Below are 25,678 nucleotides of genomic sequence, written 5' to 3'. Positions count from 1 at the left end.
TAACTTCTGTGGTCATCTGTCCCCTAGAACTTAGAACTACTTAAACCTAACTAACCTAAGGACATCACACACATCCATGCCCGAGGCTGGATTCGAACCTGCACCGTAGTGGTCGCGCGGTTCCAGACTGTAGCGCCTAGAACCACTCGGCCATTCCGGCCGGCAGTAGAGCAGAAGCTGTACTTTCGTAATCAGTGCCAGAGACATTAGCGAGGGCTCGCAACAGATCGCAACAACCAATCGGAGGCACTTCAGAAGACCACGCATCCCTCTCAGCATATCATCGCCCTCATACGGAGCTCGTAAGAGCTCAGCCAGAACGAGCAAATATCATAGCACGCGTTGTTAAAATTTTGGATGAATTCGTAATTTAGTGAACGTTGAACATTGTACCTCAAGAGAACAGTTTGTTAATTAGAGCATCAAGTGTTGCTTTGCTAATGAAAGACAGTTTTAAATTATCCAGTACTCCTCTGCAAAAAAAGTGTGTCAGAGTTTTTATTTGTGAAACATTATTAGAACGTTGGTAATATTGACAATACAGCACATATTTAACAACATTTTACGACGTAATAAATGTAGTACTCATCGGATCTTGTGGGACTCGCGCAGTCAAAATGCTGCATTTTGACGAGGATATGTGCTCATATCAGGTAATCTTATATTGTGACAGAATGTAACTTTTGCAGTGTTACTTGAAAATGGCCCTAAGGCCGAAATTGCAATCGTAATAATAAAGATTTCATATAAACGGCGACTATGATGTCTTTTAAGAAATATTATATGACTGTGAATCCCAACCATGAGAAGTTAATTAATTAAATCTGTTCAAATGGTTCAAATAGCTCTGAGCACTATGGGACTTAACATCTATGTTCATCAGTCCCCTAGAACTTAGAACTACTTAAACCTAACTAACCTAAGGACATCACACAACACCCAGCCATCACGAGGCAGAGAAAATCCCTGACCCCGCCGGGAATCGAACCCGGAACCCGGGCGTGGGAAGCGAGAACGCTACCGCACGACCACGAGATGTGGGCAATTAAATCTGTTATTCGTTTGCTAATAAAGTAATATTTCATGTGTTCCAGTGTGATCATGAACCTTCTTTTAGAGCAATCTGAAAACCCACAGTTATGGCTGGACGATTGTAGTTTAGTCTGGTCACAGAAGCTGCGAAACACAAAGGTCGTTGGTTCAACGTTAAATTCCACTGTATTACCTACGGCATATTTAATACGTCCTGGAAAATTCTTGAGCAAATGATGTGAGTGGTTTCCATACCAATATTAACTTCTGTAGATCAATCTGGGCATCATGTCTGGTCCTGTTGTTGTTAAGCCATTCCAGTAATGCCTCTGCCAATCCAAGTCATAGAACATTTGCTGTAAGTGCTGTGTGACTGGTGTCAACCGTGGCCACGGAAGAGGGCAAAAATCATCAGCTAGTGATTACTGGGACTGAGGAAATAAACGGACTGTCTGCTGGAGCGGATCCGCGAGCTGCCAATCCGTGCACTGCAGTCGGGGAGGTGCGACCTCTGAGCAATGAGGGCTGTACCGAACTACAGGCGTCGAGTTCAGGCTGTCTGTCTGTTTCCCTTCCTCGCTGGCGTGTATGGAGTATGGCACCATGGTGGATGCTATGGCTGTCATGTTCCGATAAAGAGACCATCACTTAACATCTCCACTTGTTCCACATACTCCTTACCAACATCTCTTAAATGCATGATCTACACAGATATCCTTCTCCTTATCCGCACAGAAAGTTTTTAGCATCTAGGTTACAAGTCATTACGCTCTAACCTTTTGTTCTTCTCGTCCTAAATACCAATACTTTATTCCTATCATTAACCTTCTGCAGATCATATCTTTTACTTAACTGGTACTCTCTTTCAGTATTAGACAATCTGTTTTCCCTGCGATTTTTCTTTTCTCGTCAAACTTTTTGTACTTTCTCCAACGTAAAACTTGTTTGATCTTTATTAGAGAGATTAGTGTACCAAAAGTGCCAATCTTTGAAGGCATCCCTGTTATTTCAAGTATACCTATTTTTTGTTTGGCTACTTGTTCTTAAGCATCTCAACAATTACACTGTCTGCTCCTGGTGCATAGCTATTTACGAAGTGTAATATTATTTTACGTATTTCATCCTGTCTAAATCTTTGATTGGACTGCTGAATGTAGTTCACGGTTCTGTAGCCGGCCGAATTGGCCGTGCGGTTAAAGGCGCTGCAGTCTGGAACCGCAAGACCGCTACGGTCGCAGGTTCGAATCCTGCCTCGGGCATGGATGTTTGTGATGTCCTTAGATTAGTTAGGTTTAACTAGTTCTAAGTTCTAGGGGACTAATGACCTCAGCAGTTGAGTCCCATAGTGCTCAGAGCCACGGTTCTGTAGCTTCTCGATGTAATGTCTCAAGATCTCACAATTAGCTTTTCTGTTCATCTCGTGTGTTCTATCTGAGCGACAGAATCAAATACAATGTGCTCTCTAGTTCGATAGTTCTTGCCTAAATGTTTTGTATAAATCTGAAGTGTATTTTTGATTGAAGTCGTTATGAATTTCCGGGAGTCTATTGAACTGATGCATGCGTGTAATTCGTCTAATTTTGTTGGATGTTTTCTTCCTTATTTCTAAGTTCTACCATGTCTCCGGACTTTGGCAGCTATACCAATTTTTGCAGAATAGGGCGTGCAATTCCAGGACATTATCACATTCTGGGGTACACCATCTGTGTTTACGTCTTCGGTGAAGTCTTCACGTTGGATTTTAGTATGACACTAAGGGAACTTCGAGAGACTTCGTTCAAGTTATGACCAGAATGTCTCAACTTTGCTTTCGGCAGGATCATTTTTCGTTGGAGATTGTGCGTTTACAAGTATGTATGCCTTGCTGGCGCAATAAATTTCGAGAGGAAAGAGGCTTAAGGTAGGAATATGATAACTATTATCGAGCAATAGGTACTATTAAGCATTAATAAATCAATGCCCGAAATACTGAAATTACTTTTTGTGAGTTTAACTGCATGTTTTCCTTTGTTCATACGATATCTACCTGAATCAACGGGATTAGTAACACGAAAACGTGTTTTTGTAGTACAAATATAAGAATTTAGAGTCTGTCGTAAGAATCCGTCGGTATAATGAATTTTACCGTTACAGATAACGTCTGTATGTTCAAATGGCTCTGAGCACTATGGGACTTAACATCTGAGGTCATCAGTCCCCTAGAAAAATGTTCAAATGTGTGTGAAATATTATGGGACTTAACTGCTAAGGTCATCAGTCCCTAAGCTTACACACTACTTAACCTAAATTATCCTAAGGACCAACAGACACACCCATGCTCGAGGGAGGACTCGAACCTCCGCCGGGACCAGCCGCACAGTCCATGACTGCAGCGCCTAAGACCGCTCGGCTAATCCCGCGCGGCAGTCCCCTAGAACTTAGAACTACTTAAACCTAACTTAAGAATAGCACACACATCCATGCCCGAGGCAGGATTCGAATCTGCGACCGTAGTGGTCGCGCGGTTCCAGACTTAAGCGCCTAGAACCGCTCGTTCACAGCGGCCGGCCAACGTCTGTATATTGACAGTACCAATAATTTTGGTTTCCTGTACAAAAGTTCTGAGTCTTCCTTGCATGGAATTCTGGCTAATAGTTGGTTTTAATCTGTAAGTTAGATCTTTTTACTCACCTCCGATAGGGTTGTTTTTATTTAGTAATTCATGTGTTCCAATCATCTGACGATAGTGGAAAAAGGCTTCTACAGTGGTTCCTACAATGCTGAGTCCTGTCTTTACGTCACAACTGTTTTGCGATAACAATAAACGAAAGCGATTGAAGTGAAAAATCTCTAGGGTAATGTATAAAATAATGTATGAATTAATTTTGAAACGTCTATTGAATTACACAGTTGGCATATCATAAGAATGACCTGTTAACGTTAACACTAGCCTGTATCGAAATTTAAATCTCGTGACGAATTGTCTGATGTAAATTGCAATTATTGCAGCAGAGCGAAACACATTTGATTCTATTTCTCACCCGAAAGTTAATTGTGTAATACGATGAAACTATCATCTGGACTTGTTACAACTTTGACTTTTACCATTTCATAATGAGGCAGCAGGGCATAAAAATAGTATAAAATTATTCCCTCCAAAGTACTGCACACAAAACATAAAAAAATAAAGAATACAAATTTTGTAAATACTTTTCATAAAAATGTGGTTTAAAAGTGCACAAGTCTTTGTAACACGGATCGATATCTCCTGTTAACTTACAACGCAGCAACGTCAAGGCAAAATGAAAACTAACAGTAACATCAAAAGAATAAGAAAGAATAAGACACATTTAGATTTACAGTTGTGTCAGTACAATCACACTGTATCCATATGATCAAAATCGTACTAAGCGGATTATAAATAATTTTAGCAGTGCCATGTGTGCACCTGCCATGAAGGGCAAAAAATACAAAAAAAGTTGGCAAGTTCAATGCAACACAACATTTTATAGAATTTTGAGCCAGTTATTATATAAATGGATTTAACCAACTTTTCAGGCGGTTAAAAACTGAAACAAGAATGGCTCATTACCATGATTGTAATTCAGGGCAGAGTAACAGATATTGATCGGAATAACATATTTCAAACGGACAAAACGCAACTTAAGTTCATTTGAAGCACTATCCTGTACGTTGTAATGTGTGTGAGGTCACTGAGTGAGCAATCTAGATACCTGAGGGGGGCCTAACTGAGGTATAGCAGTTCTTCCGAGTGGTATTGATCTGTTGACACGTAAAAAGACGTTTCCAGTGCCTCCAGCTTCATCAGAATGCAAATTCACATTTGATTAATCGTAATACATCTCTCGGATAATGGTATGGGTATCTTCTCTGTACAGATTATCCTCTTGATATTGCCGATATAGCACTCCGTTAGATGTCCACACTCCTCGCTAGCAACTACTGACCTATTGACCACTAGCAAAATAAGTGTTGTTTAAAAACATTTTCCAATACAACAAATTTCAGGGATAAGATGTCAAATGGTTCCATGCGTTTCAAAGGCTTATATCAACGGCAGCAAATGACAGTCTCATCAAGTAGCTTGTATGCACCACAAATATAGCATACACACTTAAAAAACGAATGATATATACACTACTGGCCATTAACATTGCTACACCAAGAAGAAATGCAGATGATAAACGGGTATTTATTGGACAAATATCTTAGACTAGAACTGACATGTGATTACATTTTCACGCAGTTTGGGTGCATAGATCCTGAGAAATCAGTACCCAGAACAACCACCTCTGCCCCTAATAACGGCCTTGATACGCCTGGGCATTGAGTCAGAGCTTGGATGGCGTGTACAGGTACAGCTGCCCATGCAGTTTCATCACGATTCCACAGTTCATCAAGAGTAGTGACTGGCGTATTGTGGCGAGCCAGTTGCTCGGCCACCATTGACCAGACGTTTTCAATCGGTGATAGATCTGGAGAATGTGCTGGCGTGGGCAGCAGTCGAACATTTTCTGTATTGAGAAAGGCCCGTACTGGACCTGCAACACGCGATCGTGCATTATCCTGGTGAAACGTAGGGTTTCGCAGGGATCGAATGAAGGGTAGAGCCACGGGTCGTAACACATCTGAAATGTAACGTCCACTGTCCAAAGTGCCGTCAATGTGAACAAGAGGTGACCGAGACGTGTAACCAATGGCACCCCATAACATCACGCCGGGTATACGCCAGTATGGCGATGACGAATACACGCTTCCAATGTGCGTTCACCGCTATGTCGCCAAACACGGATGCGACCACAATGATGCTATAAACAGAACCTGGATTCATCCGAGAAAATGACGCTTTGTCATTCGTACACTCAGGTTCGTCGTTGAGTACACCATCACAGGCGCTCCTGTCTATGATGCAACGTCAAGGGTAACCGCAGCCATGGTCTCCGAGCTGATAGTCCATGCTGCTGCAAACGTCGTCGAACTGTTCGTGCAGATGGTTGTTGTCTTGGAAACGTCCCCATCTTTTGAATCAGGGATCGAGACGTGTCTGCACGATCCGCTACAGGCACGCGGATAAGATGCCTGTCATCTCGACTGCTAGTAATTCGAGGCCGTTGCGATCCAGCACGGCGTTCTGTATTACATTCTTGAACCCACCGATTCCATATTTTGCTAACAGTCATTGGATCTCGACCAACGCGAGCAGCAATGTTGCGATACGATAAACCGCAATCGCGATAGGTTACATTCTGACCTTTATCAAAGTCGGAAACATGGTACGCATTTCTCCTCCTTACACGAGGCATCACATGAACGTTTCACCAGGCAACGCCGGTCAACTGCTGTTTGTGTGTGAGAAATCGGTTGGAAACTTTCCTCATGTCAGCACGTTGTAGGTGTTGCCACAGGCGCCAACCTTATGTGAATGCTCTGGAAAACTAATGATTTGCATATTACAGCACCTTCTTCCTGTCGGTTAAATTTCGTGTCTGTATCACGTCATCTTCGTGGTGTAGCAATTTTAATGGCCAGTAGTGTAGTAAACTGATTGGGGCCTAACTGAGGCATAGCAGTTCTTCAGAGTGGTATTGAGCTGTTGACACGTAAAAAGACGTTACCAGCGCCCCCAGCTTCATCAGTAATCAAATTCACATATGATTAATCGTAATACATCTCTCGGATAATGGTATGGGTATCTTCTCTGTACAGATTATCCTCTTGATATTGCCGATATAGCACTCCGTTAGATGTCCACACTCCTCGCTAGCAACTACTGACCTATTGACCACTAGCAAAGGTAGTATTGTTAAAAACATTTTCCAATACATCAAATTTCAAGGATAAGATGACAAATGATTCCATGCGTTTCAAAGGCTTATATCAACGGCAACACGTAGCATGACAGTCTCATCAAGTAGCGTGTATGCACAACGAATATAGCATACACACTTAAAAAACGGACGATATATATTTGTATAGCCTTAGAATTACAGGCTTCGCGTTTCATTACGAAATGTATAGGTATGAGGAGGTTTTATTCTTTTCAGATGCGCAGTTGGTCCTGGATTGCTATCGCTGCATGTTAATGACTGTACGTTCGAGCTCCTCTGATAGCTGCTAGTATATGCATTTCTTGCGGGAGTAGTTATTCACTGCATGGACTGGCCAGAGAAGTGTACGGGTCTGAATGATGAGGATAAAGTGTGAGATGTATCGGTGAGACAAATCGCAGATCACCAGCCATCTCCAGACCACAGCAGAATTCTTCCCCATGAATGTGTTGGAGTGCCAACGGAGCTCTCGTTCAGAGAGATCGCTACACGGTGCTGCCGTCTATTCGTACTTAAATTCTCTACTAACTTCTCTGTGACCCGTTCAGTTTACGTTAGTTTCTCCTGGAACTCTACATGTCTGGGGTTTCGTAACCCTCCTTACTTATTACAAGCTTTGGACAATTCTTTATGTCATTCCGCAACCCTTTCGGCATCTTGTGTGGGATGTGCGGTGTCATTCTTTTTTATATTTGCGTTTTGGGACACTATCTTCGTCTGCTGTTGATAATATTTAAACTGAAAGAAAAGTATCTGTAACGCCCGCTGCGTTCAAGATACCGTGTGCTGTGCAGCGCCTCTCTCATTATTCAATTACAGAACTCAAAAGCGCTTTCATACTTACCTGAAGCTCGCCAAAATAGCGATACACTGGTGGCTGAAAACCGTTCGACAGACTTTCGGGTCGCTCTTCCTCTCCGCATCGGAGAAGGCACTTAATCGGCCGCCTGCCATGCTCAGGAGATATAAATCACCCTTCTGTAGCCGTTTGCCTTCTATATCATAAAATTGCTCTTCTTTCTCGCCCATAAATCTGCAAGAACACAACTTCGAAAAAGACTTGAATAAAAATTCCTGAAGGGTGGCGCGGAAGCCTGAGTGCCTCTTTGGAGGATGCATGGGTGCGCAGGAAAAGTTCTCTTTAGCAAATCGATGAGTGCAGACGAAGGGTATTTAATGTGAACTGCGCGGGGTATCATTATTCTACTAAGATGAAGTGTCACTTTAGTGAGAAGTTTAATCATTTTCTACTGGAACGAGTCCGCTCTATAAATAATTTGATCTGCGTACTTAAAACTGCTTAAAATCAGTTCTTCTTAAAGACTGTTAAGATATTATGTGACCTGCAATTAAATTAGATTCTACTCCAAGGAAACTAAAAACAGGATTTTTACTGATAGTGAGGATCACAACCCACTTTTTTCCTGTTTACTTCCCGTCTTTCAGATCTATGTCGAAGATATAAAATTAAAACAGCAACAAACGCTAGAAAATACAAACCAGCAGTCGCCAAACTTTCGTATCCAGATTTTATTGGTTAATAAACACATTGTTATAAACAAGGAGTGATCACAGATTTCCCAAAACACAAGCTATTTTAGCAGAGGAAACAGAAACTTTGTACTGAAAATGATGCAGCAGAAGAAGTCCTTCATGTAGAAGAGCGAATTTCGTTGAGGACTTTTGCCCCAAATCGAATTATTGGTGACTGAGTAGGAGACTGCATAAAAGTACGATTTCGCATTGTGAAACAATAGGAGGTCATAACCGTGAATCTGGGTACTGTACCGTCTGTAGACAAGCCTTCGAAGAGCGGCTGTCTGCAGAAAGTGACATTAATTCTGTGACGAGAATGTCTCTCTGGAAACGCGACATAGATGTAAGTCGATCTCCATTATGAAGGGCGCTGTAACAGCGCCATTATTCTCTTGCTGGATGTAATAAGAAGTGGATTCGTATAGTTCTTTGGAACCCAGTGCGAACGCTCTTAATGAGAAGGCCATTTTTAGCATTTGTATGGCGCAATACGAGAGCTATTTGGGGATGGAACTTGATTGGAATGGAAGATGGTCCTTATCCTTGTAGTGGAGGGACATGGCATCCCCGGAAATTGGTCCGACAGTGGAAAAGAATCAGTGCCGTCATTTTTTCAAGGCCGGACTTTGTTCCGTGTCCTAGGATGAGTTACAACTCTGTCAACAAGATCTGATGGTTCAAAACTATATGCCTCCGAAGATGGTGGTAGGAGTCTTCCTTGGTGAAATTCTAGATATGTGGTTTGTTTTTTTGCACCGGTTTTCACTCCCTCGATTCCTTGCATTCTATATTCATCTGGGAAAAAGTATCTGTACTAGTTTGGAATATAGTCAAATACGGACCTACACTTGGGATGACACTGTGATCACTGAAAACCTCGCAGGAGAGCAACGAAAAACTACATTACTCGCCATTAAAATTGCTACACCACGAAGATGACGTGCTACAGACGCGAAATTTAACCGACAGGAAGAAGATGCTGTGATATGCAAATGATTAGCTTTTCAGATCATTCACACCAGGTTGGCACCTACAACGTGCTGACATGAGGAAAGTTTCCAACCGATTTCTCATACACAAACAGTTGACCAGCGTTGTCTGGTGAAACGTTGTTGTGATGCCTCGTTTAAGGAGGAGAAATGCGTACCATCACGTTTCCGACTTTGATAAAGGTCGGATTGTAGCCTATCGCGATTGCGATTTATCGTATCGTGACATTGCTGCTCGCGTTGGTCGAGATCCAACGAATTTTAGCAGAATATGGAAGCGGTGGGTTCAGGAGTACGGAACGCCGTACTGGATCCCAACGGCCTCGTATCACTAGCAGTCGAGATGACAGGCATCTTACCCACATGGCTGTAACAGATCGTGCAGCCACGTCTCGATCCCTGAGTCAACAGCTTGGGACGTTTGCAAGACAACAACCATCTGCACGAACAGTTCGACGACGTTGCAGCAGCATGGACTATCAGCTAGGAGACTATGGGTGCGGTTACCCTTGACGCTGCATCACAGACAGGAGCACCTGCGATGGTGTACTCAACGACGAACCTGGGTGCACGAATGGCAAAACGTCATTTTTTCGGAAGAATCTAGGTTCTGTTTACAATCATGATGGTCGCAACCGCGTTTGGCGACATCACGGTGAACGCACATTGGGAGCATGTATTCGTCATCGCCATACTGGTGTATAACCCGGTGTGATGGTATAGGGTGCCATTGGTTATACGTCTCGGTCACCTCTTGTCGCACTGACGGCACTTCGAACAGTAGACGTTACATTTCAGAGGAGTTACGACCTGTGGCTCTACTCTTCATTGGATCCCTGCGTAACCCTACATTTCAACAGGGTAATGCACGACCGCATGTTGCAGGTCCTGTACGGGCCTTTCTAGATACAGAAAATGTTCGACTGCTGCCCTGGCTAGCACATTCTCCAGATTGAAAACGTCTTGTCAATGGTGGCCGAGCAACTGGCTCGTCACAATACGCCAGTCACTACTCTTGATGAACTGTGACATCGTGTTGAAGCTGCATGGGCAGCTGTACCTGTACACGCCATCCAAGCTCTGTTTGACTCAATGCCCAGGCGTATCAAGGCCGTTATTACGGCCATAGGTGGTTGTTCGGGGTACTGATTTCTCAGCATCTATGCACCCAAATTGCGTGAAAATTAATCCCATCAGTTCTAGTATAATATATTTGTCCAATGAATACCCGTTTATCATCTGCATTTCCTCTTGGTGTAGCAATTTTAATGGCCAGTAGTGTACCTGTACTAGGAAATCGCCAAAACTGCCTCGTCAGATACCTGCGTTGTCTCTGAGAGTTAAAATCTCGGGCAGGACATCCGTTTGCCTCGGTATCACGCATCACGGCTGTTGGCTACACGATGTAATGTAGCGCATTATTATGAGATGTCACTTTGCATTGAAAACGTAGTTTGCCGTGGAGCCGGGAGGAGAGGAGATCTTGTTTCTCACGCCCGTTGAGCTCATGCTTGCTGCTGGGCGTGGCACCTGCTCTTTTCCAGTAAGGACAGCCCTTACTGTCTGTTTTTGTACAGGCTACGTTTTTGTAACTGTTCCTGTATTCTCTCTGAGTGTGTTTTATTGCTCTATCACCTGTGTTTTTCCTCTTTGCGTCTGAAGCATTGACGCGTTTGTATTATCGCCTATCTCACTGCTGAAGCACGTCAAGCCACCTGATAGTCTGTTGTCGGTGCTGCTGGTACCCCAGACTTGAAATGAGCCGATTGTCAGACTGCCGCGACGCTTCGTAATACCGTCGGACAGCCTGTTTTATGCGATTCCGTATCATGGGGATCCCTGTTTCCTCATAAAAGGCCTGGTCGGTAGTCTCGCCGAAAGTGCAGGGCGAGTCGCAGAGCTCTCCCTTGCACCCCTTTGACCCGACGTAATTGTGTATCGGCTGCGTTCCCCCACATGGAAGACGCGTATTCTAGCACTGGTCGTATCAGTTCCAGATATAGCGTAATTGTGCAGTGTGGAAGAAGCGTTGATTCTGAGTTTAGTTGGGCAAAACGTGCATCCGCTTTCCCGCAGAAATAGAGTAATTCTGCAGTGTGTAAGAAGCGTTGATTCTGGGTGTAGTAGGGCAAATAGTGACTTCAAACGTGTATGTGCTTTCCCCCAGACGTCACGTATATGCGGCTTCTAGCTGAGGTGCTTATCGAGAGTTGTCCCCTAGATATTTAGCAGTGCGTACCAGGAGATGAGGCCTTCCATGATACTGTAATGAATTCATCTATAGTATCAACTTCAACGACAACCAAAAGGATAGGTTCATATAATCTCATGTTATGGAATTTTCTTTAATTTCATTGCCACAGATTTCTGACGTAATTATCACTACATTGGAAAATTATTACTTCATTATGCTTTGGTTGTGTGGGTATTTCGGAGAGACTGAGAGAGTGAATAGAGGACGTACGTAAAGTGATAATGTGATATGATATTTTGTTAAAACCATGTAAATGTAAGTATGAAGAAGTTGTTGTGTAATAGGGGAATTTGTGAGGCTGGTTTTCTAAAAGGATAGCCAGCAGGGGCGTTGAGTATTAAATTTATTAGTAATTTATTTTGTGGAAAGGAATCGTATTTTGTTTCACTAGATTTTATCTAGTTTAGGAATTACGAAATTTCTTGCCTAAACTACGTGTTGGAATCTGATTGGCTGACAATAGAAATACCGAAAGTGTAGACGTCCTCGAGATGATCTGATTGCCTGCTTAACGTACTAGCCAATAAGAATTCAGCATTTCCTGTGCGTCTGAGTAGGACTTGGTGCTTCAGATCTATGAGTCGATATAATCACTTGGAGCCTTCTTCTAGTGAACACCTATGTTAAACAAATTTGTACCAAAATGAAGAAATCCGCGCATTTAATCGGTTCTCGTGTAGTTGAAGAAAAGTGACAACAGTGTTGACCATTTTGAAAATTTGAGCATTGTGAGTGGTTTATTTAAGGAGACATTCGCGTGTGAACATTTCAAGTCGTACATAAACTCCGCGTGGTGTATTTCGTGCAGATCACGAGACGTTATGGCGAACACTTCTGTAAAAGAAGACTACTGAACGACTGACTGTTAACTCAAAAGTAGTCGTCAGGTGTGGTCGAGACATACCGAATTCCCACAAGTGAATTGGGGACTGTGTCAGTATGGGTCTAAAAGACCAAGGAAACACTAAATACTCCATTGTCCTAAGTGTAAAACTAGCGTAAAAGATACCAATAATCTAAAAACATGATCACTATTAAACGCTGTCTACTGTGGGAGTAAACTCCTATAAAACGGATAGATCTACAAGTTCATATGAAAGTTAGACAGTATGCTTGAAGAAAACAATTATTGCGTTATAGTAAGTCTTAGGCAACAAAACATACAGGAAAAGAACTGTATAATGTCGGAAACAGTGGTGCGACATGTAAGGGCTTAAATAATGTAGAGATATACAAATATTGCTGAGTGGAAGTTTCACCTACCATCCAAAGAAAAGTTCCCAAACTAACAATGTAAATTTACTACAATAATCCCCAATAATTACGTTCGACTAGACTCTGACGTGCCAATATCAGTAGGGGTTATTCTAGCCGAAACGGTACTAAAGTTATGACAGAGATTGTACGACTTGAATACAGTGTGTTGCTACGAAACTACATGTCTCACTCAGCTGTCCGACTATACAACGGTCAACAACCTTGAAAACCCCGTGTCGGTGAACATGTTACGTCAAAGAAATGACGAAACATGCCTTGTCATTTCTTTGACGTAACATGTTCACCGATTATATGCAGATCCAATTGCCGAATTGTTTCAGAAACTAAGAGAGAAAAATAGTCACTTTTCTAACTGCCAGACTATATCCAGATTTCAAGGAACGGAATAGATGAATCACTTCAAAATACCAGCTACAACAAAATAATATGTTTCAGTTAAGTGCTATATAATCAACCTAAACGCATAAAGTGCCAGTAAAGGGTAGATGGTTCAAGGGATGAAATAATGGATAAATACTAGGAGCGGCTGTATACAATGTAGACAGCAACAAGAACTCGTGCAGTTTCACGAAAAGTCATTCATACGCAACCACTGAATGAAGCGCCCTTTATGAAATTGTTATCTGGAATAGTTAATCTACATTCAATTAGTCTAGTGGATAGTCTAAAACAACTCCTGGCTGGGAAAATGATTGCGTAGGGAACCATCGTTTGTTGATTTTATTTTTTTCTATTTTGCATTGCAAACTATGTTATCCACTGTCCATAATCCATAATCTACCATGTGTGGATGAGTGTGTATTTGAATGTCCACTTGTAACTGGAGAATCAGGATAATTTTATTTCACTCTTTCTATGTACAGGCACTGAATTTTGTTTCCAACCCTGGCTTGTGGCCTGAGGCAGCAAGGCACAACATACACCTCACTCTTTTTTAGAGTGCTTGCAACTGGTCAAGAAAAAACCAATGCGAGAAATTTTGCTAAATGACCGGTTACTTTATCAGGGTGTTAGCGTGCTTCTTAGTTCTCCATACAGTTGTATGTTTTTACTATTGATGGGTTATGGTATTCATAGAGATAAAAGATGGTACTCCTTTCTTTGGGCTTCAACTTCGACAAAATAGTGGTCTTCACATACTCATTTACCTTTTATTCTTTTCCGTATCCACTTACCTTATCACTACACAACTTGTTAGTCTTAGTAATTAGATGGTTTGGTATATATAGATAGGTCGTGTTAGAAATGCTTTATACTCCCAATGACATTGCATGAGTAGTCGGCTGTGGAATTTATGGACTCGCCCTGCTTAGGTAAGATTTGACTTTCTCGTGTTTCACTTCACTGTGGTAATGCTAACCTGTTCAGGGATATAAATGAAACCGATCATATCTTTTATTCCGAGTTACTGTATAACTTAGGCCACCAGTTAGTTGTCAACATTCGTAGTGTTCGCTATGCATGCTACACTCCTGGAAATTGGAATAAGAACACCGTGAATTCATTGTCCCAGGAAGGGGAAACTTTATTGACACATTCCTGGGGTCAGATACATCACATGATCACACTGACAGAACCACAGGCACATAGACACAGGCAACAGAGCATGCACAATGTCGGCACTAGTACAGTGTATATCCACCTTTCGCAGCAATGCAGGCTGCTATTCTCCCATGGAGACGATCGTAGAGATGCTGGATGTAGTCCTGTGGAACGGCTTGCCATGCCATTTCCACCTGGCGCCTCAGTTGGACCAGCGTTCGTGCTGGACGTGCAGACCGCGTGAGACGACGCTTCATCCAGTCCCAAACATGCTCAATGGGGGACAGATCCGGAGATCTTGCTGGCCAGGGTAGTTGACTTACACCTTCTAGAGCACGTTGGGTGGCACGGGATACATGCGGACGTGCATTGTCCTGTTGGAACAGCAAGTTCCCTTGCCGGTCTAGGAATGGTAGAACGATGGGTTCGATGACGGTTTGGATGTACCGTGCACTATTCAGTGTCCCCTCGACGATCACCAGTGGTGTACGGCCAGTGTAGGAGATCGCTCCGCACACCATGATGCCGGGTGTTGGCCCTGTGTGCCTCGGTCGTATGCAGTCCTGATTGTGGCGCTCACCTGCACGGCGCCAAACACGCATACGACCATCATTGGCACCAAGGCAGGAGCGACTCTCATCGCTGAAGACGACACGTCTCCATTCGTCCCTCCATTCACGCCTGTCGCGACACCACTGGAGGCGGGCTGCACGATGTTGGGGCGTGAGCGGAAGACGGCCTAACGGTGTGCGGGACCGTAGCCCAGCTTCATGGAGACGGTTGCGAATGGTCCTCGCCGATACCCCAGGAGCAACAGTGTCCTTAATTTGCTGGGAAGTGGCGGTGCGGTCCCCTACGGCACTGCGTAGGATCCTACGGTCTTGGCGTGCATTCGTGCGTCGCTGCGGTCCGGTCCCAGGTCGACGGGCACGTGCACCTTCCGCCGACCACTGGCGACAACATCGATGTACTGTGGAGACCTCACGCCCCACGTGTTGAGCAATTCGGCGGTACGTCCACCCGGCCTCCCGCATGCCCACTATACGCCCTCGCTCAAAGTCCGTCAACTGCACATACGGTTCACGTCCACGCTGTCGCGGCATGCTACCAGTGTTAAAGACTGCGATGGAGCTCCGTATGCCACGGCAAACTGGCTGACACTGACGGCGGCGGTGCACAAATGCTGCGCAGCTAGCGCCATTCGACGGCCAACACCGCGGTTCCTGGTGTGTCCGCTGTGCCGTGCGTGTGATCATTGCTTGTACAGCCCTCTCGCAGTGTCCGGAGCAAGTATGGTGGGTCTGACACACCGGTGTCAATGTGTTCTTTTTTCCATTTTCAGGAGTGTATTTTCTCTCAATATGTCGATTGCCATTGGGTTTTGTGTCAAGTTATTTTTGATACTATGACAACCGCTTGTCTTACCATCCGTGATATTGCCTGGGCTGTAAATACGCAAACAATTGTAATTCATATCTTATTATGTGACACTTTACTTTAAATGAACGATTGGGACTCATATACACTAGGCGATCCCTCATCTAAAAGAATTTTGTAGGATTTGATTACTAAAAAAAATAAAAATTACGCGCTTTGTTTGTACAGGACTCTTGACTGTATGCTGTCTAGTGCTGACATTTGTAATGATTTTACATGCTCCCTAATAAATCTGCCATGTAAAATAGTTTTATGAATAACAAAATGTGTACACACAAGTTTTAACCTATTGTGCTAGATATGGCTCTGAGCACTATGGGACTCAACTGCTGAGGTCATTAGTCCCCTAGAACTTAGAACTAGTTAAACCTAACTAACCTAAGGACATCACAAACATCCATGCCCGAGGCAGGATTCGAACCTGCGACCGTAGCGGTCTTGCGGTTCCAGACTGCAGCGCCTTTAACCGCACGGCCACTTCGGCCGGCTGCTAGATATATAGAGAGGTTTGGCCTAAAGCTTTTAACAAATATATACATATGTTGTAGCATATTTGTGCTGGACGTACACATAGATTTGATTTAACGTAAATATTTCCATTATTTTTAAGTTTAAGCGCCATTATGAATACCTGTCAATTGTAAACTTGAACTGTACACCTTTATGTCACTACATGTATACTCCTTTATCATGCAGAGGCCTGAAGGCGGCAATATTACGTTGCCGAAACTGGTGGCATTTGAGATGGACAATAAAATAAACCAAAACATACAGCTGTTGGAAAAGTTTTTTTGAATCAAGAAACTGGTCAATGATTGTCCTTCAGCCACCTATTCCCTCCCTGCTCCCATTACTCACCCTTACATTCCACAAGCGCATCCACAATCTGTTTACTTCTCTCCTTTTCTACTGCCCCCCTCCTACCGCCTGACTAACCGCCCCACACCACCTAGCTGCTCTACCCTGTATGCACCCACAAACAGCGATTTACCGTTCCCTGTTCGTACCTTGCTCTCCTTCCCCCTCCCCATTCCACCCACCTCTGTAACTCCACCACCTTGACTGCTCCTCCCATAATAAGCAGTTGCTTGTAGTCTAGCTCAAATGGCTCTGACAAGGGAACCTCCCCATCGCACCCCCCTCAGATTTAGTTATAAGTTGGCACAGTGGATAGACCTTGAAAAACTGAACACAGATCAATCGAGAAAACAGGAAGAAGTTGTGTGGAACTATGAAAAAAATTAGTAAAATATACAAACTGAGTAGTCCATGCGAAGATAGGCAACATCAAGGGCACTGGGAGTCTAGGTGCGCCGTGGTCCCGTGGTTAGCGAGAGCGGCTACGGAACGAGAAGTCCTAGGCTCAAATCCTCCTTCGAGTGAAAAGTTTAAATTTTTATTTTCAGTTTACGTGACAAACTCTTATGTTTTCATCACTATTTTGGGAGTGATTATCACATCTACAAGAAAACCTAAATCGGGCAAGGTAGAAGAATCTTTTTACCCATTCGCTAAGTGTACAAGTTAGGTGGGTCGACAACATATTCCTGTCATGTGACGCACATGCCGTCACCAGTGTCGTATAGAATATATCAGACGTGTTTTCCCGTGGAGGAATCGGTTGACCTATGACCTTGCGATCAAATGTTTTCGGTTCCCATTGGAGGGGCACGTCCTTTCGTCTACAAATCGCACGGTTTTGCGGTGCGGTCGCAAAACACAGACACTAAACTTATTGCAGTGAACAGAAACGTCAATGAACGAACGGACAGATCATAACTTTGCGAAAATAAAGAAAGTAAAATTTTCAGTCGAGGGAAGACTTGAACCAAGGACCTCTCGTTCTGCAGTTCCTCACGCTAACCACGGGACCACGGCGCTGCTGCGCTCGCATTTTCCTTGATGTTGCATATCTTGCGTATGGACTACTCAGTTTGTATATTTTACTAATGTTTTTCACGGTTCCACACAACGTCTTCCTGTTTTCTCGATTGATCTGTGTTCAGTTTTTCAAGGCCTATCCACTGTGCCAACTTATAACTAAATCTGAGGGGGGTGCGATGGGGAGGTTCCCTTGTGAGTACTATGGGACTTAACATCTGAGGTCATCAGTCACTTAGAACTACTTAAACCTAACCAACCTAAGGACATCACACACATCCATGCCCGAGGCAGGATTCGAACCTGCGACCGTAGCGGTCGCGCCGTTCCAGACTGAAGCGCCTAGAACCGCACGGTCACACCGGCCGGCTTGTAGTCTAGCCTCGGCAGCCAAAGACCGCGGTCATTTTTGCATCTGCTTTAATGTGTGTGCGTGTGTGTGTGTGAGTGTATGTGTGTATGCTGTCTATTCCAAAAGAAGTCCATATAGCGGAAAGCTTACATGTAGTCTTGTTGTTGTGCTTGTCTGGTACTCAACATCTCCGCTATATGATGAGTAGCAATCTTTCCTTTTCATAATATTGTCACTATTCCATCCTCCATTTTCCATTGTTAGAAGAGTTGGATCTGTCTGCTTCATTCAGTACTGTGGCCAACAACTTATATAATTTCAGTCCTTTCGCTTTTCTGTTAAAGTTTTTTTTTGTGTTTTCGAATTCCTATGGCCTGTTTGTAAATTCCAGCGTAGTAGTGAATGGGCCTTTGTAAAACCATACTGTCGGAAGAACGAAATTAATGGTTTCCTAGTCCCACAGCAGGATCTCCTCCTGACGATTTATGTATGTTGATCAGACGAAAATTACTCTTGTGTTCCTTAGTTCTGGTGCTAGTGATTCGTTTCGTAGTTTCTGTGTACACATGACGGCATGTGGAAGGGATTTTATAGGTAAACTCCTTCTACGGCAAGCGGCGGACTTAGGTCCATAGCAGCGCCAAAATATTCGCGCCCTCGTTGGTTTCAGCACAGTTTCAACACAGTGTCTTCTTAGCACTCTGCTCAGGGCGCAACCTATTTGCCAATGAAGCATTTCTCTCCTCTCGAAATGTACGAAGTCTATAGTGCCATCATAAAGTCTTCGGTCTGCGCAGTGAGATATGTAAGCTGAAAGTCCCAAAACGATTTTGTGCAATGTGAGAGATATTTTATAGCGAAAGAGACAGTTTAATTAGCATTTTTTGCACAATATACAGGGTCTGGTTATTAAATTCCGGAGCTGTAATTTCCATACACATTAATACTTTCCTCTTGCTAATATTTCCCTACAAATAATATATTTCGCCGCCACAAAGCGTTTTAATAACAGGAAATCGTTGTTACGTTTATTAGGAGAGGTGAAGAAAATTAATAAAGCACTTTCAGTGGGACAGCGGAGAGAGTTCCCCTCTTTCTCATTTAGGTTGTATTATCCTTCAGTGATTAAGTACTACTCGACTTCCAGTATTCTATGTCATATCTGAGAAATTCCTTTTCACTGCAAAAATTGTCAGTCTTTGCTCACATTTTCCACAATTATTCATACAACCCCCTTTTTTTGTTGCCTTTTCAACAGATTCAGATTGTTCTGTTCCTGCTTCTCCAGTTTTTCAAACCTAAGTACATCGAAGAAATCAGCGAAATAAATGATGTGTCGACAGAGGTGCCGACACAGTGTGTTTGAGGGGGCCGAAATGCACGCTATAAGCGCACGAAGGATGGCGTGAGGTCTGAAACAAGATACGTAATGAATGCTATAAAGAAAAGTACGTAGCTGCGGAAATACTTAACTTTATTCCATCCTTGTGGTACATCGCTCTTGACGAATCAAGTGAGACCCTTAAGATACATGCAATGTTACAAATGGCGCCTTGCTAGGTCGTAGCCATGGACTTAGCTGAAGGCTATTCTAACTGTCTCTCGGCAAATGAGAGAAAGGCTTCGTCAGTGTAGTCGCTAGCAAAGTCGTCGTACAACTGGGGCGAGTGCTAATCCGTCTCTCGAGACCTGCCGTGTGGTGGCGCTCGGTCTGCGATCACTGCCAGTGGCGACACGCGGGTCCGACATGTACTAATGGACCGCGGCCGATTTAAAGCTACCACCTAGCAAGTGTGGTGTCTGGCGGTGACACCACAATAAACACCACTGGGATAACTCAAACTTTAACCGTGTCTGAACTGTATAAGTTTGTAGTAGAAGTACAAAGCAATCGCACCCACAGGCCGTGAGCGTAGAGAACATCGCGTCTTCTGGATTCCCTCGTCATTGTCCCAGGGAGGGACATATGGCGGTGACTTGCCGCTGTCATCCTGCGGTCTGATATGAAGTGTATGATGTAAAGAATCTGTACCGTGTCAATCCCTGGTAGAGGTGCTGAACCGTTGCTGAGTGTGCTTTCTTCAGTACAGCATAGAAGGAAGCGAAGGAGAAATGTGAAACCCTGAGCCGCTACGTGGTCTACTTTTCTCAGATGGCGTGTAGCACTCGCAGATCTTAGCGTTCCTGTTGGGTGAGCAATCTTCAGCGTTGTCCCACACTTTCACTCAGAGAGACGATATGGAGAGATAGTAGCATAGTTCGAGGAATCCACAGCCGATCTCACCACAGAACCGACGAACTCTCTGTCGGCTCCGGACCAGAGGGCCTCGATCAGTCCTCGAAACGACGCGGCAAAGCGACAAATGTGCAGAAGCATAAGAGTGAGCCTAGCTGTATTCAGCACTTCCGCCAGTCTTCTACACTCGGAAGTCCACAATGTTCAAAACTGAGTGCAGAGAAATGATCATGGCGCCTGGCTCTGAGTCGAGTGAAAGGCTTGAACCAGATACCTCGAAGATTCTGAGACAAGGTAGCCTGCAGTTTCCTATATTTCTGCCATAGCAGAGAGAACTGTGCATTATTCCTAAATGGTTTAATAATGAATTGCATATCGGAGACTGCTGTCCAGAGAGTTGAAACTATTTGTGGGGTGCCCAAAAAAGTTTTTTTTTTAAGAATTTGTTCCTCTCCATGAAGTCTGCGAAGTGTTAGCAACAAGGTGCCACAATCTGAAGCACTCCTAAAAAGCAGCGTAGCTCGCTTAATATTAGGTACCGGTAGCTGGCTAAAACACTAAATAAACAGCAGTGAAAATTTTCGGGTAAGGCTAAATGTAAGAGTATGTCAAAAGCATAGGTTAATGATAATTGGAGGTGGTGTATATGTTGCAGTAAAAAAGCAAATGCTAAGAAAGAAATGGAAGTTGTAAGGGAGATCTTCAGGGCCAGACTCAGTATCAAGAGTCACAGAAACTTATAATTGTGTTCTTCCGTTGCCCACCAGACTCACCCCTAGATTTGACTGAAAAGTGTAGAGAAAAGCTGTTTTCGCTATTACGTACATTTTCCATTTATTCTGTCAAGCAGGAGACGCTTTATTCTTCAAACCTTCAATTGTGATAAACTACGCTTTTAAGTGGTGGGAGTCACGACACATCCTGAAAATAATACTAAACACCTTTTAAAAAAGTTGCTTAGAACACATCGTTCAGAAGCCCATCATAATGGAAATATGCTACACGTAACGAGAAGAAATAGACATAACGTCTTTCAGAGAATTATGTTGAAATTGGTGTGCGATCATTGCTATGTCGGGGCTCATAGCCCTCCAGCGTAACGGCACTACATTGCGGGTGGCCTATACCATGCGTCACGGGGGCTACATTGGCGATCATCCCACTGCAGTTCCCAATATATGTCTTGCCGTCAGACGGCAGCGGAATCGCTACGAGACGGCACAAGCGGCGTAGATCTACTCGCTTCTGCAGCGCCGCAGCTCAGAAATAGTCTCACAGTATGCTAGCACCTGAATAGTATTTGGCTGGTGCACAGCTACAACTAGCCATTTCTCCACAGATCAGCTCTCATGGCAGGTACGCCAACCGCTACCGAGATTCCTCGTCCAGAACTCTTTAGGAGTCATCTCACGAGCCGTCGATCGCCGTCAGCTCACCAACCGGAAATCTTCACCCCCGGGGCAATGTGAAGCAAACAGCAGTTGTCCTCGAGATATGCTAATGTTTTGGTATTTGGCCCAGCACAGCGTTGTGAACTGAGACATCAGTTCCTCGCGAATCGGTACGTTGACTGTAATAATTGATTCGCTGCAGAGTGAAAATCTCATTCTGCAAACATCCCCCAGGCTGTGGCTAAGCCATGTCTCCGCTATATCCTTTCTTTCAGGAGTGCTAGTTCTGCAAGGTTCGCAGGAGAGCTTCTGTATAGTTTGGAAGGTAGGAGACGAGATATTGGCAGAAGTAAAGCTGTGAGTACCGGGCGTGAGTCGTGCTTCGATAGCTCAGTTGGTAGAGCACTTGCCCGCGAAAGGCAAAGGTCCCGAGTTCGAGTCTCGGTCGGGCACACAATTTTAATCTACCAGGAAGTCTCAAAAAACATCTTGGTCATCAATATACCATAAGGTCTTTTTCGGTATATCATCGCTAGTGCACCAGCCATATCCCAACGCTGTTTGCAACACCTTACTCGGGATGTCTGGGTAATGGTAAATTGTTTGGATGATATCTTTTCACTGATCAAAATGATCCTCCACTTGTGCCAAGATTTTCCGAGACCTCAAGCAGGCTCTACTCTACCCAACATGACTCATGGCACACGATGCTTCCAAGCCCCTGACAATGGCAGCAGTTACATCTGACTGCGGCTTGGGGGCGAGTCTTTCTCGCAAAGCCCGATTGTCTTTGTCTCCAAGATGTTACAGCAAGCACAACTAAATTAGAGCAGAATCGAAAAGAAGCCTTAGCTACCACCTTTGTGTTGAGGAAATTTCACCATTATGTGTATGAACGATGATTTGTCCTGTTAACGGGTCATAAACCTATGTTATCACTATTCCATGCCCATGCGTTTCCTCAATCAGAAGCTCTCCTGGACTCATCCCGCCACCTGCCGACCGACATCAGCCAACCACCTAGGAATCTTTGCCTCCGGCACAACGTGGAGCACCAGCAGTTGTCCTCCAGCTATGCCGAGACTTGGCCTCTACAGTGTGAACTTTAATATATAGGGTGTCCCATTTATCAGACCAGGACCGCCCGCCGCCAGCAGAGATCGGCACTATACATTTTGGGGTACCGCCATGATAACCAGTACCTGTCTGCAGCGCAACGTGTTGACAGGGACAAACGTGTTGACAGAGACATCCTATCATGTCTTATACTCAGAAAAGACGCTGATGCAGCTTCTGAAGTCTGCTTGAAGCACTGATACCGACGCCAAGGCAGTGGTTGTCAGCACGCCCAACGAGGCCACAGTAATCACTGTGGGTCACTTGAGAATCCGGTCTTTTAAGAAGTCAAGCTGTTCATGAAGAATGGACTTGCAGACATGAGCTGCCCACTCCCACATGAGACCTCCTGTTTGAAGGAGATAGCAACCACATCAGAGTGCTCAGTCCACAAGCCACGTCTTGACATGATTTCACGAAGGCTGTTGGGGTATGGTTCTCACCAAACGGTTGACTAGTCGACACGTCTTTTGGAGGTACATTGTCAAAGATATATAATGCATGGCTGAGGTATGCATGACATGGCAAAGCTAGGATGTAGCATCACTAGGTTTGTGTTTTCCTTGGTTTGACACGATATCCCCGTGGTTTTGCAATCATTCAGATTTTGCAGGTTCCGTTCTGGGCAACTCTTGGATGATCGTGATATCCTGATATCCGGCTACAGGTTTCCATATTTTCCACTGATGAAGTCGATGTCATCAACGAAAACCATCCAGGCCTAACGTTGCGTCTTTTCGATTTAAGATCTCCCAGAAACCATTCTAGCAGATAAGAGTCCTCAGTTCATCTCAGCAGAGCATAATAATTTTTGTTTAGAGAACGGCACTGCTTTATACACCCTCCTTCCAATGGATTGGCGGAAAGGTTCGTTCGAACTCTTAAAACACTACTGGCAAATGTGCGCCATCGCAACCTCGGTGGGGCATTCACTTCATTTCTGGATTGCTGTTTCTCCTCTCTACAGATTGTCTAACATCTATCCTACTGATATCCCCCCCGTGATTCACGCCGTCATCGCTATACTCTTCAGGATACAGTTTGACTACTTTTATTTTTTATTTTTTTTATTTTTTATTTTTTTAGAGATCGCCAACAGTGGGTACCTCCTTACGTCACAAACCTTCTGGGCAGAGCAAGAATCGAAGTACCAATACCTGATGATTTCCACTGCAGGGAGCATTTTAACTAGGTGCACTCTCACAGGTCACTGGATGAACAGACAGAAAATCCCCATAATTTTCTATTCCAGGTTGCCCCATCGACGCCTAGGAGTATCGAACACTAGCACCAGCTGCCTCAGCCACTGGAGCCACAGGCCACAGGACCCAGATCACCTGCCTTCCAGTGGCTCAGGCACTCAATCCCAAAGATGATGTCAGCAGACTCCAGTTTCTCCACTTTCCCAACGGCAGTGACACAACCTCCTTCTGGAACACCGAGATGTGTTACCACCTCTCTTCTACATGGGGCAGAGATGCTATGTCGGGGATCGTAGCCCTCTAGTACAACCTGAGTGCATAGTAGATGACCTGTGCCACAATTCGCAGAGGCTACATTGGTCAATACCGCCACTGTAATTCCGAGCTACTAGTTTCTGCAGGGTCTCGAGCACGGAAATAGATCTACCGATATCCTAGTGCCTTGTCAGTATTTACACTGGCATTCAGCTACGACTAGCCAGTTCCTACGGACGAGCCTTCTGGGAAGTTATGCACATTGGTGCTGCGTTTCCTCAATCAGAAGCTCTCCTGGACTCATCCCGCCACCTGCAGACCGACATCAGCCAACCACCTAGGAATCTTTGCCTCCGGCACAACGTGGAGCACCAGCAGTTGTCCTCCAGCTATGCCGAGACTTGGCCTCTACAGTGTGAACTTTAATATATAGGGTGTCCCATTTATCTTGACCACCCTAAATAACGGTTTGTCCAGATGCAAGTTCCAAACTGTCTCATTAGCCGTCAGGGGGACATCAATCTGCATGACTGCCTTCATTGTAGCTTTGTTTTTTACAAAGATATGAACAGCGGTATGACTTTTTGAAATGACACACTGCATTTTTTATCCGCTGATTCATTTCCTCTCCTAAAGACCTATTCAAAAATGTATCACAGTGTAAAAAAAATGGTTCAAATGGCTCTGAGCACTATGGGACTTAACAGCTATGGTCATCAGTCCCCTAGAACTTAGAACTACTTAAACCTAACTAACCTAAGGACATCACACAACACCCAGCCATCACGAGGCAGAGAAAATCACTGACCCCGCCGGGAATCGAACCCGGGAACCCGGGCGTGGGAAGCGAGAACGCTACCGCACGACCACGAGATGCGGGCTATCACAGTGTACCATCCACTAAAACACAACATTATTAATTGCATAACACAACATTGACTTTGAGCCTAGGATCACAAACTCGTCCACTTGCTGGAGTTGTCACAAAACAAATGTAAAACCAAGTAAAAACATAACACAAAATTGACTTTGACTCTCCTGTACCATTTCCCAGGAGTAGAACATTCAAAGGTGTTCAAAGTGGTGAACCTGGACACCGATACGCTAGTGCACTCGTTGAATGAAGGAATTATTTACTGCTTCCAGTGTTGCCTGCTGAAGAGAATTACAAGAAAGCACGATACGTTCCTGCATGGTCTCTGGAATTGTTGGAATATTGCGATACACAACGTCTTTAATGCATCCCCAAAGAAAAAAGTTCAGAGGATTTAAATCAGGAGACCTAGCAGGCTAAGTAACTGCTCCTCCTCGACCAATGCATCTGGAAGAATACTTTCGGTTCAGAACAT

General features: G+C 44.2%; 1 non-coding gene across 1 annotated transcript; it reads left to right on the top strand.

Annotated features, from left to right (window-relative positions):
* Positions 1–22,134: 22,134 nt before the first annotated feature.
* Positions 22,135–22,209, top strand: Trnas-cga (transfer RNA serine (anticodon CGA)). The gene has a single exon. It is a non-coding gene; the product is annotated as a tRNA-Ser (tRNA).
* Positions 22,210–25,678: the final 3,469 nt, after the last annotated feature.

Source organism: Schistocerca nitens, chromosome 8 (assembly GCF_023898315.1).
Source record: "Schistocerca nitens isolate TAMUIC-IGC-003100 chromosome 8, iqSchNite1.1, whole genome shotgun sequence".
Classification (NCBI taxonomy): domain Eukaryota; kingdom Metazoa; phylum Arthropoda; class Insecta; order Orthoptera; family Acrididae; genus Schistocerca; species Schistocerca nitens.
The sequence above is the reverse complement of the archived record's forward strand: the minus strand, read 5'-3'. Positions and strand labels throughout refer to the sequence as shown.